Below are 11,423 nucleotides of genomic sequence, written 5' to 3'. Positions count from 1 at the left end.
CTTTGGTTAAAACAAGAGCTTATTTCCATGTGAGATGTATGTTGTTCAGAACAGTCTGCATGTGTTACAGCACCCAAGCAAGCTAGCGCAATGACAATGGCATTTAGCACCTGAACTGAGACAAGCATTACAATGCTAATTGGCAGTAGGTGATGGATGGGAAGGAGGTCTTCGGAAGTGTTTTCTGTTGGGTCTGTTTCAGTGGAATCCTCACTATATTTCTTCTGACTCTCCCAGAAAGTCTCCCTCACGCTTCCTCTTGAGACTTGATTCCCTGCCAAGATTTAGGGGGTTTCTGTATAGGATTCTGGCAGTTAGGCAGCTGATGCTGATGTCACACCTCCAGGTCAACAGTGACCTTGATGGTGGACAATGTGACATGTTCACACATGCAAAGATAATGCTCACATTTCTGAAATGTGCACCTCAGAAAGTCACAACAATGTAGCCCTTTAGAATGAATGAACACTGTGTATCTAGGCACTGTCCGTACATGGCATGCTTTCGATAATTACTTCTCTTTCTGCACTCCACTTCTAGATGCTGGTTTCTCTCCTCACTACCCTGCACACAAACCCACCGACGTACACTTCTCTGTCAGCTTGGCCATGCTCCAAGCTGGTAGATGAGCTTAAAGGCTGTTTCTCTTCCAAGGACCTCCCCCTTTCTACTTCCCAGTGGAAAGTTCTATTTTAATCTCACACAAAGTAGTGTTATTAGTTCACATCCTGCTTGTAGTAAAAACCAAATTGTGGCTTCCCTGGGGACAGGGTAGTCACCTTTGTATCCTCAAGATGGTAACATCGCACCAAAGTAAGTTCAGGGCGTGCGCACGCGCGCACACACACACACACACACACACACACACACACACACACACACACACACTCAAAGTAAACCTTTTTTTCCAGGACAGGGCTTCTGTGTAGCTTTGGCTGTCCTGAATCTCGATCTGTAGACCAGGTTGGTTCCAAACACAGAGTCCCTTCAGAGGTACCCCTGCCTGTCTCTAACCCTGAGTGCTGGAATTAAAGGTGCATGCTACCATCACCAGGCTAAAAACCTTTTCAGCTCCTGGAAATTTCTCAAGGAAGGAGGAAATTCTAGGCTGTGTCCTTAAGCCACGGAAAGAATGATGGAAGATTCCACTTCCACCACCCAAACCAGCCTCAGGGCTTTGTGGTGCTACAATAGGCAGCCATTCATGTAGCAGTCTTCCACCCCAGCCTCTCTCCTTTATTGCCTCAGACCTAGGATGCTAGTTCTTAGAATCACTCTTCTGGTGTTTCCATGCATCAATATACCCCACATGATGCAAACCTTCCTCTTAAACATTTTTTATTAATGCCTTGATAACTTCATGTATTTTGATCATAGTCACCCCGTCATCCAAATCCACCTCCAGGCTAAGCCATCTTGCCAACCTGATCTGTCTGTCTGTCTGTCTCTCTCTCTCATATTATCTGCGTCCGTGCATATGTGCGTGTGCGTGTGTGTGTGCGTGCGTGTGTGTGTGTGTGTGTGTGTGTGTGTGTGATGATTTGTATATGCTCAGCCCAGGGAGTAGCACTACTAGAAGGTGTAGCCCTGTTGGAGTAGGTGTGTCACTGTGGTTGTAGGCTTTAAGACCCTCATCCTAGCTTCCTGAAAGCCAGTATTCTGCCAGCAGCCTTCAGATGAAGATGTAGAACTGTCACCTCCTGCACCATGCCTGCCTGGATGCTACCATGTTCCCACCTTGATGATAATGGACTGAACCTCTGAACCTGTAAGTCAGCCCCAATTAAATGCTGTTCTTATAAGAGTTGCCTTGATCATGGTGTCTGTTCACAGCAGTAAAATCCTAAGAATGAATATACATTTATCTATATCTATTCATGAACACACACACACACACACACACACACACACACACACACACAGTACTTTGAGAATTTTGCTTGATGGGTCTTCAACATACCTGTCCTCTCCTCCCAAGTCTTTCTGTATTTGCCTACTGAACAAACTCTGCATCCTCATGTTTTTAAAACTGTGCTGTCCATATACTATGTGGTGTGTGTATATCTACTAACGTGGTCTCCCTATCAGAGGCTACACCCTTAAAGAAAACTGACTCTCCCCCGCCTAGCAGCTATCAAGTGCTAACAGGCCTTCAACTAGAGACTGGACTTTGTGCCCACCTCCCCTCTCCATGCTGGAATTTTGGGTGGCTTGGATTTGCTGCTATGAAAGTCCACATGCATTGATAATACCCGCCACGACTGTCCCCATCATCCCTGCACGTCAACAGCAGAGAGATTAGACAGTCTTGGCATAAGAGGATTTTACCAACTCTATTTTTCACAGTGGATAAAGTACTGGATTGTCCCAGGCGGCAGGAAACAGAAGAGGCTATTCAATCTATTGAATATCAACAAACAAGGAAATAGGTAGAATTTTAACAAAGCATCAAAACACAATGTGATAAAAATTTATGGAACAACCATATTACAAAGAACGGCAAGACTAATGGATGTCTATAAAACACTTACTACGTGTTGGTGTGAGCCTCTGGAAAGAGCGTCAGCAGCCAATCCAGTAACACGTGGAACCCATCTTATGTTTGGGTAGTAAGACTTACATTAGATATAAAGGCTATGTTAACCTTTCTGTGCAAGGAGAATTTGGTGAAACTAAAACCTGAGCAACAAGGGCTTGTGCGCGTGCACGTGCGTGCGTGCGTGTGTCTGAGCTCACCAAGTAGGCTAGGCTGGCCAGCAGGTCCCAGGGATCATCCTGTCTTTGCTTCCTAAGCACTGGATTAGGTGTGGTGCACTTCATCACACCAGCTCCTGCCCTCCGTTTTTTGCACAAAGATGTTTTGCCTGCAAGTATATCTATGTAGAGAGTGAGTGTGAGTGTGTGTGTGTGAGTGTGTGTGTGTGTGTGTGTGCGTACTCGAGATACCCTGGAACTGGAGTTTCAGATAGTTGTGAGCTTCCATGAAGGTGCTGGAAATTGAACCCGAGGCTTCTAGAAGAGCAGCCAGTGCTCTTAACCAGGGAGCCATCACTCCAGGCCTCAAAACAAAAATTTTTTTTAAAAACATGGTGCTGGAAATTAAACTAAGTGACTATATTTTCACTAATGAGAGCTGGTTAAAAGTGATATGTACTGGTAAAGAAGCAAACATCTCTTTCTGATTCCCTCCTGTTGGAAAAAAATGGGAACAAGGCAGTTAAGCTGGTCTGAGTGACAGTAACCCCAGGGACTCACATATTTGGTCCCCAGTTGGTGAAATGCTTTGGGAAAGATTAGGGGGTGTGGCCCTCACGGAGATGTGTCTCTGGAGGAACTTTGATGCTTCAAACATCTCCTGTCCTTACCACCCTGCTTCCAGTTTGAGGATAAGGATGTGAGCCCTCAGTGCTGTTCCAATGCCATCCCCGCTGGTCTGCCTACAGTCATGCTTCCCTGGCATGGTGGCGCTAGATCCTTTCCCTATAAATCCATAAAGCCTGGATAAATCCTTCTTTCTATAAGTTGCCTTCATTGGGGCGTGTCACCCCATTAGAAGAGTAAGACAAGAGTGAAACACGGGACCAATGGATGGGTGTAACTCTAGGAAGGGCAGAACGAGGGGGAACGGAGCCTTTGTGACATCGGAGCCTGGGTCTTTGTGACATCCCAGGGAGCCGTGATCAGAGCAGCCGTGATCAATCTGAACCTCGGGTAAGAGGGGAGAAAAGCTAATGCTTTGGACTTGGTGGACAGTATTCAGGCCTATATTCTAATTTATACAGACCTCAAGTAGTTAATTATTGTTCCTTAACATTGGCACACCAATTGATAACTGATGCTACAGTTGGCCCAGTGTCTCTTTCCATTGGAGAGGTCAGGTTGCGGGTGGAACTAACGTTCCCCATCAGGCAGCATTCAGACCTCCAGAGGCATGCGTGTACACTGAACGCCAAGCAAAGCAGAAAAGACAGATGATGTTAATTTTGTACACAAAGGTTCCTCGGAGCAAGGGAGGCACATGTGATTATTGCAGGGAGCTTCTAAAAGAAACATCGGTGTTTTCGGAGCAAATGTTATTAGACTAATACTTCATTCTTGCTGATGCAAAAAACCTTTTTCATGTAATATGCATTGTAGGGCTTTGGTTTTACATGGTTGAAAATGCTTCAGTTGGTTTGGGGGCCTGTTACATACCTGTGCTGTGAAATAGACATCTACCTACTTTTCTAAGAACAGAAATATAATACGGGTCATACTTAAAACCACTTGACTTTTGACCAAAGTCAAGGAACCAGTCTTTGTTGAGGTTTTTATACAGAAGAAGCTCCTGCCTTGGGCACTCTTATGGAAGAGTAGGAGGAAGGATTGCAGAAGGATTGCCGGCCCCGATGTAGATAGGAACGCTACAAAAGACCAACAGAGTCAACTAACCTGGACCCTTGGGGCTCTCAGAGTCTAAACCACCAACCAAAGAACACACGAGCTAGACCTATGCTCGGCACATATGTAGCAGATGTGCAGCTTGGTCTTCATGTAGGTCCCGAACAACTGGATAAGGGGCTATCCCAAAAGCTGCTGCCTGTAGCGAGATATGTTCATCTAAGTGGTCTGCTTTGTCTGGCTTCAGTGGGAGAGGAAGTGCCTAGCCTCACAGAGACAAGTGCCAAGGTAGGGGATTACCTAGGGGGAGGCCTACTTGCTCAGAGGAGAAGGGTGAGGGATGGGGGAAGCATTGTGGAAGGGGTGACCAGAAGGAGCACAGTGAACAGAATGCAAAGTGAGTAAGTAAAAAATAAAATTAAAAACAAAAACCAAAAGAAGCTCCTGAATACAAACACCAGGCACTCATGATTTGTGGTGGCTGTAGGTCAAGACAGAGGTGATCCACGAGACAGGATTACACCAAGAAACCTATTTTAAATCACTGAGTGCAATTTCTCCACAACTGAAATAGTTTCTATAAATGAGGATATACAACTATACTAAGGCCATCTTAAAATAAATAATAGAGCAAAATGAATGAGAGCTATTCACATGAAACACAACACAGGAGACACAACTGCTGACAGCTGAGGAACTTGAGTCCTTGGAGCTTGAAGATTAAGAGCTTCCACCTCCCATGAGGCCAAAAGACAGGCAGGCAAGCAGATAGACAGACAGACACATGGTTCGCATATACACACAATGAATAAATGAATGAATGAATGAATGAGTAAATAAATAAATAAATAGTAAGAAAGTCTCTGAGGACTTATGACCAAGGAGGCAGTGACAAAAGCCACTACCAAGGGTTGAAGTGCCCTCCTCTAGGGACTAGTCAGCAGAGGACCAGGAGGGCAGCTTACAACAGTACCAGTCTGCCCACAGGAGCATAGGAACATGTCTGGAAGCAGGCAGTGCTAGCAGCAGCACAGTTAGATACCATCAAGGGCCACGGGGGAGCCTGTCTGAATCAGATTCATCACTGTGGCGTAAGTAAACAGGGAGAGCTTTAGGAAAAGGAAGACAGGGGATGGACAAAGAAAGATGATGAGATTCCAGTTAGATGGTGGAGTGGCTTACGTGAATAGAGACATAAGATGAACAGGTAATTCATCAGCCAGTGAGGACGGACTCTTCTGCTAGAGAGTTCATTTGTCCACACAGCACCAGCTGCTAATATCACTCAGGTAATCAGTTTGGATATCAGGAAAATACCTTTTCGGGAGACATTAACTTCTTTAATGCAAACAAAGTATTCTGCAAAGACTGGATAGGCTGGGTCAGCTGAGCTCCGGGCCTGAAGGTCCTTTTTCCTATGATTCTCTGTATCTGCTAACACAGTAGTCAGGGTGCACTGTGAATCTCATGGGGCAATATGATATCCAGCATTTTTAAACCTTAGTGGCTCAAGAACTCTCTTTTCAAAGAAGGTAGCACAGGCTAACATTCTGAAAATCTTGGCTCACAGAAAATGGTTCATGAAGTGCTACTTGGTGGTACTGAATCCTTCCCAAGACAGTGGAATCTGCTTTTAAATTCCAATCCCATTACTGTAGGGCTAAGGGGGCTTGGGCATGTCATTTCTCCTACTTAAACACATATTCCTGCATGGATAAAATATTAGAATAAAACACTGAGGATCTAAACATGTCTAGCAGATGGTATTGTTCAGAAATTAAAGAGAAGCCAGTAGTGCTTGATGCTGCTCAGTTTTTCAAGCTAGAATCGCTCCGTGCTTGAGTGGAAGTGACCACGCCGATCTGTGATAGAGCAGTGCACAGAAAGTGTGCTGAGCACTGGTTTTTAAAATGAGACTTACAGCCAGCCAGCGAGAGAGCCTGGCTGTAGAGAGTGGTTTAACAGGCGCAAGCCCTTGGGTTCAATCCCTAATATCACAAATAGATGATTGATAGATAGATAGACAGACAGACAGACAGACAGACAGACAGACAGTCTTTTAGATGAAAGACAGATAAAGTGTTTGAAGGCAAAGCCCTGTTGCTGTGTGGCACAGCACCACATTCGTTTCTAAATACTCCCACTATGGAGAAAAATGGTTTATAAAATCCCTGAGCTTAACTCAGCAGAGAGGAAAGAGGGCAATGGGAATCAGACTAAATAAAGAGGAAGGTTGTGTCCTGGGCCTCATAACTGAACGCCCCACACTGACTCCAGCCTCAGCACTGAGTCACCGTGCAGAGGTGATAGCTTTATAGAGTTCCAAGGATTCCAAGTCACAGTTCAGTGTGGTCTACGATTGGGCGAAAAGGGAGGAAGAGAACGTGAGGCCGTGACTTCCACAGACAGCTGCTTGCCCAGTTCTCCTTCGATCCTTTCTCCCTTCCCTCTCTGGTTGACTGTTGGTGTGGCCAGGAACCACTGCGTCCTAGAAAGCCTTAACACCTTTTAAGTCCTATACAAACTAGAGTCCTGTGTAAGTACTTTTTAAAAAGGCAGACAGAAATAATTTTCAAATGTGGTATACACATGACAGTTTAGTATGTGAGATTCCAACATCCAGGCCTTTCTCTTTGCTTCCTTCCTCTCCCCTTGGTCCATCCCTTCTTTCTCTCTCCTTCTCTTCAGTGCCCTCTTCCTTTCAAAGCATCTCAACACTAAGCTGACATTTAACAACTTAGTGTAATAATACACAGCCCAAACTAAAACATTTCTACTATGAAACTCTGTCCAAGGCAGTCCATAAACACTTTATATACTGTGCTATACGCTGGCATGTAACTGTGCAGGGAATCTAATGCAGAGGTAGCTGTCTTTGCACACTTACACAAGGGATCTCTACCTTCCTGCTTGCTTTCAACAATAAACGAAATTTAATTCTTGGAAAACATTCATTTTAAAATTTAAAAAGGTAGTATTTTTCTTCCTTTCTTTATTTTAGAACACTGGATCATCGAAGGCCATGACTACGTTTAAGGGAAAAATCTAACACGGAAGACAATATTCGGTTTCTTTCCACTTAAAATGTAAAAGAACGACTTTACAATGAATTGGAAAATAACTATTTTCCCTTGAACCTCTGTACAAATTATTCTTCTTGCAAAAAAGGAAGCAAAAGGAAAGAATGGAGCCAGCTGGATGGGCTTGGGGTGCCCAACCTGAGGAGGCAGTAGAGGCAGGAAGATACAGAGAGAGTTCAAGGTCCGTATCTTCCACATTGTGAGGCCAGCCTGGGTTCTAGGAAAGCTCACACCAAAGGGAAAGAAAGAAAGAAAGAAAGAGAGAGAGAGGGAGGGAGGGAGGGAGGGAGGGAGGGAGGGAGGGAGGGAGGACGAGAAGAAGAAAGAAGAGGAAGAAAAGAATACATTGAAAAACACCGCGTGTAAAATTGTATGTTAAATCCTGTAAATCCTGTCTTGGAGGTTCTGGTAAATCCACTAATAAAACCTCAGGACCTTGCTATGAAGTGAATTTTTCATCTTCTTTGTAGATGGGGAAAGCGAGCTCAGGGAAGATAAAGAACGAGGGTAAGCTGATAAAGTTATTAATAGTGACTGCCACATTTTAACTCTGTAAGTGTCCATGTGTGCTTTAAGCACACGACATCAGCCTTCATGTTTTAATCCACCAGCTGTCAGCTTGTGAAGAAACGTAATGCAAATGATTTCTTCACCCTAAGTAATATTCGTGCGGGCTAATCTTCCTAGTCATGGACCCAATCGTTTTTAAGAGAAAGACCATGCATGAACAGTAGAGCCCTCCCCAGCCCCGCTGCCCACTTTCCTACACTTCAATTCCCATCCGTAACTGACCTAAGGCTGGCTGTGATAACACGTCCTTCACATCCTAGTATTCACTTGGGAGGCTGAGACAGGAGGATAAGAAGTTCCAGGCCAGCCTTAGCTGCATAGTCAGGCCCCCTGTAGGAAATAAGAAAGCACAACAACAACAAATATGAAAAGACTGGCATGAGGTAACATTTGAGCTGTGCAGCAAAGGTTCTTCCGGTTTGGAATGGCAGAGCCTCCTGCCTAAGACTGAGAGCTCATTCTATTCTCTATACCCTACCTAGTCCCTTGTAAAAGGGCTGGATGTAACTTAAATGAATGGTTTGACTTAATTATGGACATGTTTAAGTTTTCAAAAGCCCAGCCAAACAGACAAGAAAGATACTAGAATGTCACGTGGCTCTCAACCATGACCTTGTTATGACTCCTGAACCTCAACCGAGTTCATTTCTCTTAACTGAACAGCATACAGTTCCCATAAGAGAAGCTAGTACGGTTCGTAGAGCAGAAAGACTGAGGCCAGTCAGCTGTGAGGTTTACTCAAGGGAGCAACAAGTCTTTGCCCAGCAGCAAAGACTGAACCTTCACCACACATCCTGGTAGCTCGCTTAACATTATAAATTTAGTATTCCTGAGCTGTAGGTCCCTTTGGCTGATTATCAAGTGCATTTAAATCATGAGACTGGCAGGGACTGGAAGCATTTAGGTGTAGTAGAAAAATCAAATGAATACAGAACAAATTTTTATAAGATCAGGGATTTCTGTCAATGAACTAACTAGAGCAACCAAAATCCTAAATCCCACTTTCCCAAAATGCTAACACTCCCTAAAATGAACTTCTCTAGTTTTCTTTGGAGACACTGATTTGTACCCTTAATAGTAAGTTAAACATCCAAGGGATTGTCCTTTCCAGATTCCAGACACTGACTACAGCACTCACCCTTCACATACAGGGAAAGAAGGCTGTGCACAAAGCTGCACACTTTCACAAGGCAGTGGGGAGAATCCCACCCACTCCGAACAGGCGAGGCCACCATGGCTTCCATCAAGCCGGGAGGACCTTTCTCTTGTGCTCTTTGCTTCACCTCAAACTAAAGTGGCATGGTTTTGTTTTGGTTTGTATTTTCTGGGTGCCTATAGCCAATACGTGTTTAAATGTACATATATGGTATCCTAAATAAGACTGAATATCAGTGGTGAATCATGGTGGGGGGGGGAGTGGCTTTGATAAATATCTAAACTGGAAAATAGGAGTAGTAAATCAGGAACTCGACTTGCTAAGACACTGTATTTTCCGATCTTTCTGTACTCTCTAAGACACAGTTCCTGCAGAAAACTGTTGTGGCAAGTGGACCTACGCTTAGATAGCTGACGTGGGGGGGCTGCTGAAGGGGCTGGCAGGGGGAGAGAAGCCAATTCAACAGCTATGCCCAGGCTCCAGAGTGCCAAGACTTCAAAGTTCCAGCACTGCTATTCTAAATCAGTTTCAAAAGATACTATCAGGAAGACAGTCTACTTAGAAATTTAAATTTGATTTGATTTTCATTGCTGCATATGTGCGGTGGTTTAAAATTATACCCTTGTCAACCCAGGAAAAGCCACAGTTCTCTGACAAAAAGGATTTGTGTTGGAAAAGAAAAATCTACCTCCAACCTTTCCCCTAGTCAATGCAGGACTCCCTCCCTCACAGCACTGTGCTTTTCACAAGACGAAAACTACTGGTGTGTGTGTGTGTGTGTGTATATGTGTGTGTGTGTGTGTGTGTGTGTGTGTGTGTGTTTTAAGTGAGGCATGTGTCAGCAGTACAACGTGGCGGGAATGCGGAGACTACATACAGCAAAACTTGAAAAGGTTCATTATCTTCAATTTTAGAAATGAAACTTCATTCTCTCATTAGCACTGGTTCATGAGCAGAGTTATAAGGTTCAGTTATCTTTAATTAAAAAGAATCAGGAAGAGAGAGAGAGAGACAGAGACACAGAAAAGTGTACTTCTCTGTGTCCATGTTTGGCAATCGTAAGCAAGGCTCCAAACTCAGAGGCACACTGTGCCCGGACGGCAGGTCTGGACGTTCTACCTCAACCACCACACAACTCCACTACACGCCAGCCTTTGAAAGACTCTTTCTCACATGACCCAAAGAAACTGACCAACTACTCAAGGGCAGGCCTCACAATCAGAGAATCAACCGTTCGGCAGAGGAAGGAAACAAAGAACTAGCTAACCAAATGGCAGTCCTTTTCATGAGTACTGAGGGGCCAACAGGGAAGGTATTTCAATCCATTCGAAACCAAAAACTGCACTGAATACATATTATCTCTGCTGTATCTCAAAAAAAAAGGGATCTATTTATTTATAAAAACAACCTTTCGTTCTTTCTGAAATGTATCAGGTATTTTAACATACACGAGACATGCTTCCTTTTAAATACAAGTGCCCGTAAGTTAAAAGTGGGTGTGAATCAGAATGCTTCAAGCCATTCGCTTGATCTTTAGAATGTGATTATTGCCGATATACACATACAAGGGGTGTGTGTGTGTGTGTGTGTGTGTGTGTGTGTGTGTGTAAGCACACATGCACATAGGTGGAGGAGGAGGGAAAGAGGGAGAGCCTGCCTCAATGCGCACATCAAATGGAGTGCACATGGAGGTCAGGACAGTGTCAGCTATCAGCCCTTGCTCCCACCTGGTTTGAGGCAGTCTCCTGCTGGCTGGATCACGCTTTACAGGGCTTCTGCCTGCTTGCCATCTCGCCCTAAGGGAACTGGGATTAAGAAATGACTTGGGCTGTGTCACACTTGGCTTTGCAGGGACCTGGGGATTCAAACGTGGAACCTCATGACTGCACAGCAAGCAGTTTCCTCACTGAACCATTCCCCAGCCCTATAAGGAAAACTTGAACATTCATTTTTTTGCTGAGCATAACCAGTTAATTGAATAGAAGTCAAGGATAATATAACCGTCTCTTATGAACCATGATTGTACTACAGTGAATCTATTCATTAGACTCTGGCTGGGATTTTCTTCAGCAGAGTCAGGGGAATAGCTTGCATTGTTTCTGTGATGGTAATTAATGGAAAACAAAATGAACCTGTGTTTATAGAAATCTCTTCCAATTTTCAAGTATAACACTGGAAAAAGGCAACCCGAGAATAAACACATGGAATACAGATATACAGACCTGACACTTCGTACT

At 44.3% G+C, this 11,423-nt stretch overlaps 1 protein-coding gene and 2 long non-coding RNA genes across 6 annotated transcripts in view; 1 reads left to right on the top strand and 2 right to left on the bottom strand.

The window, feature by feature from the left end:
* Positions 1-2,525, bottom strand: part of LOC120097421 (uncharacterized) — a 35,132-nt gene extending 32,607 nt beyond the window's left edge. The window contains exon 1 of one of the 2 annotated variants that reach the window (XR_005494794.2): positions 1,961-2,525. This is a non-coding gene — a long non-coding RNA (uncharacterized LOC120097421). The remainder of the gene's footprint in view (positions 1-1,960) is intronic. The other variant, XR_005494793.2, reaches the window with a different exon arrangement.
* The window catches only part of Galnt7 (polypeptide N-acetylgalactosaminyltransferase 7), a 124,544-nt gene that overhangs the window by 99,421 nt on the left and 13,700 nt on the right, over positions 1-11,423 (bottom strand). The gene's annotated exons all lie outside the window — the stretch shown is intronic.
* On the top strand, positions 894-7,516 carry LOC120097422 (uncharacterized). Its single transcript, XR_010058381.1, has 2 exons — positions 894-1,768; positions 7,382-7,516. It is a non-coding gene; the product is annotated as an uncharacterized LOC120097422 (long non-coding RNA).

The sequence above is a fragment of the Rattus norvegicus genome, chromosome 16, assembly GCF_036323735.1.
Source record: "Rattus norvegicus strain BN/NHsdMcwi chromosome 16, GRCr8, whole genome shotgun sequence".
Lineage (NCBI taxonomy): Eukaryota > Metazoa > Chordata > Mammalia > Rodentia > Muridae > Rattus > Rattus norvegicus.
Note: the sequence above shows the minus strand (reverse complement) of the source record. Positions and strands in the feature narration are given on the sequence as shown.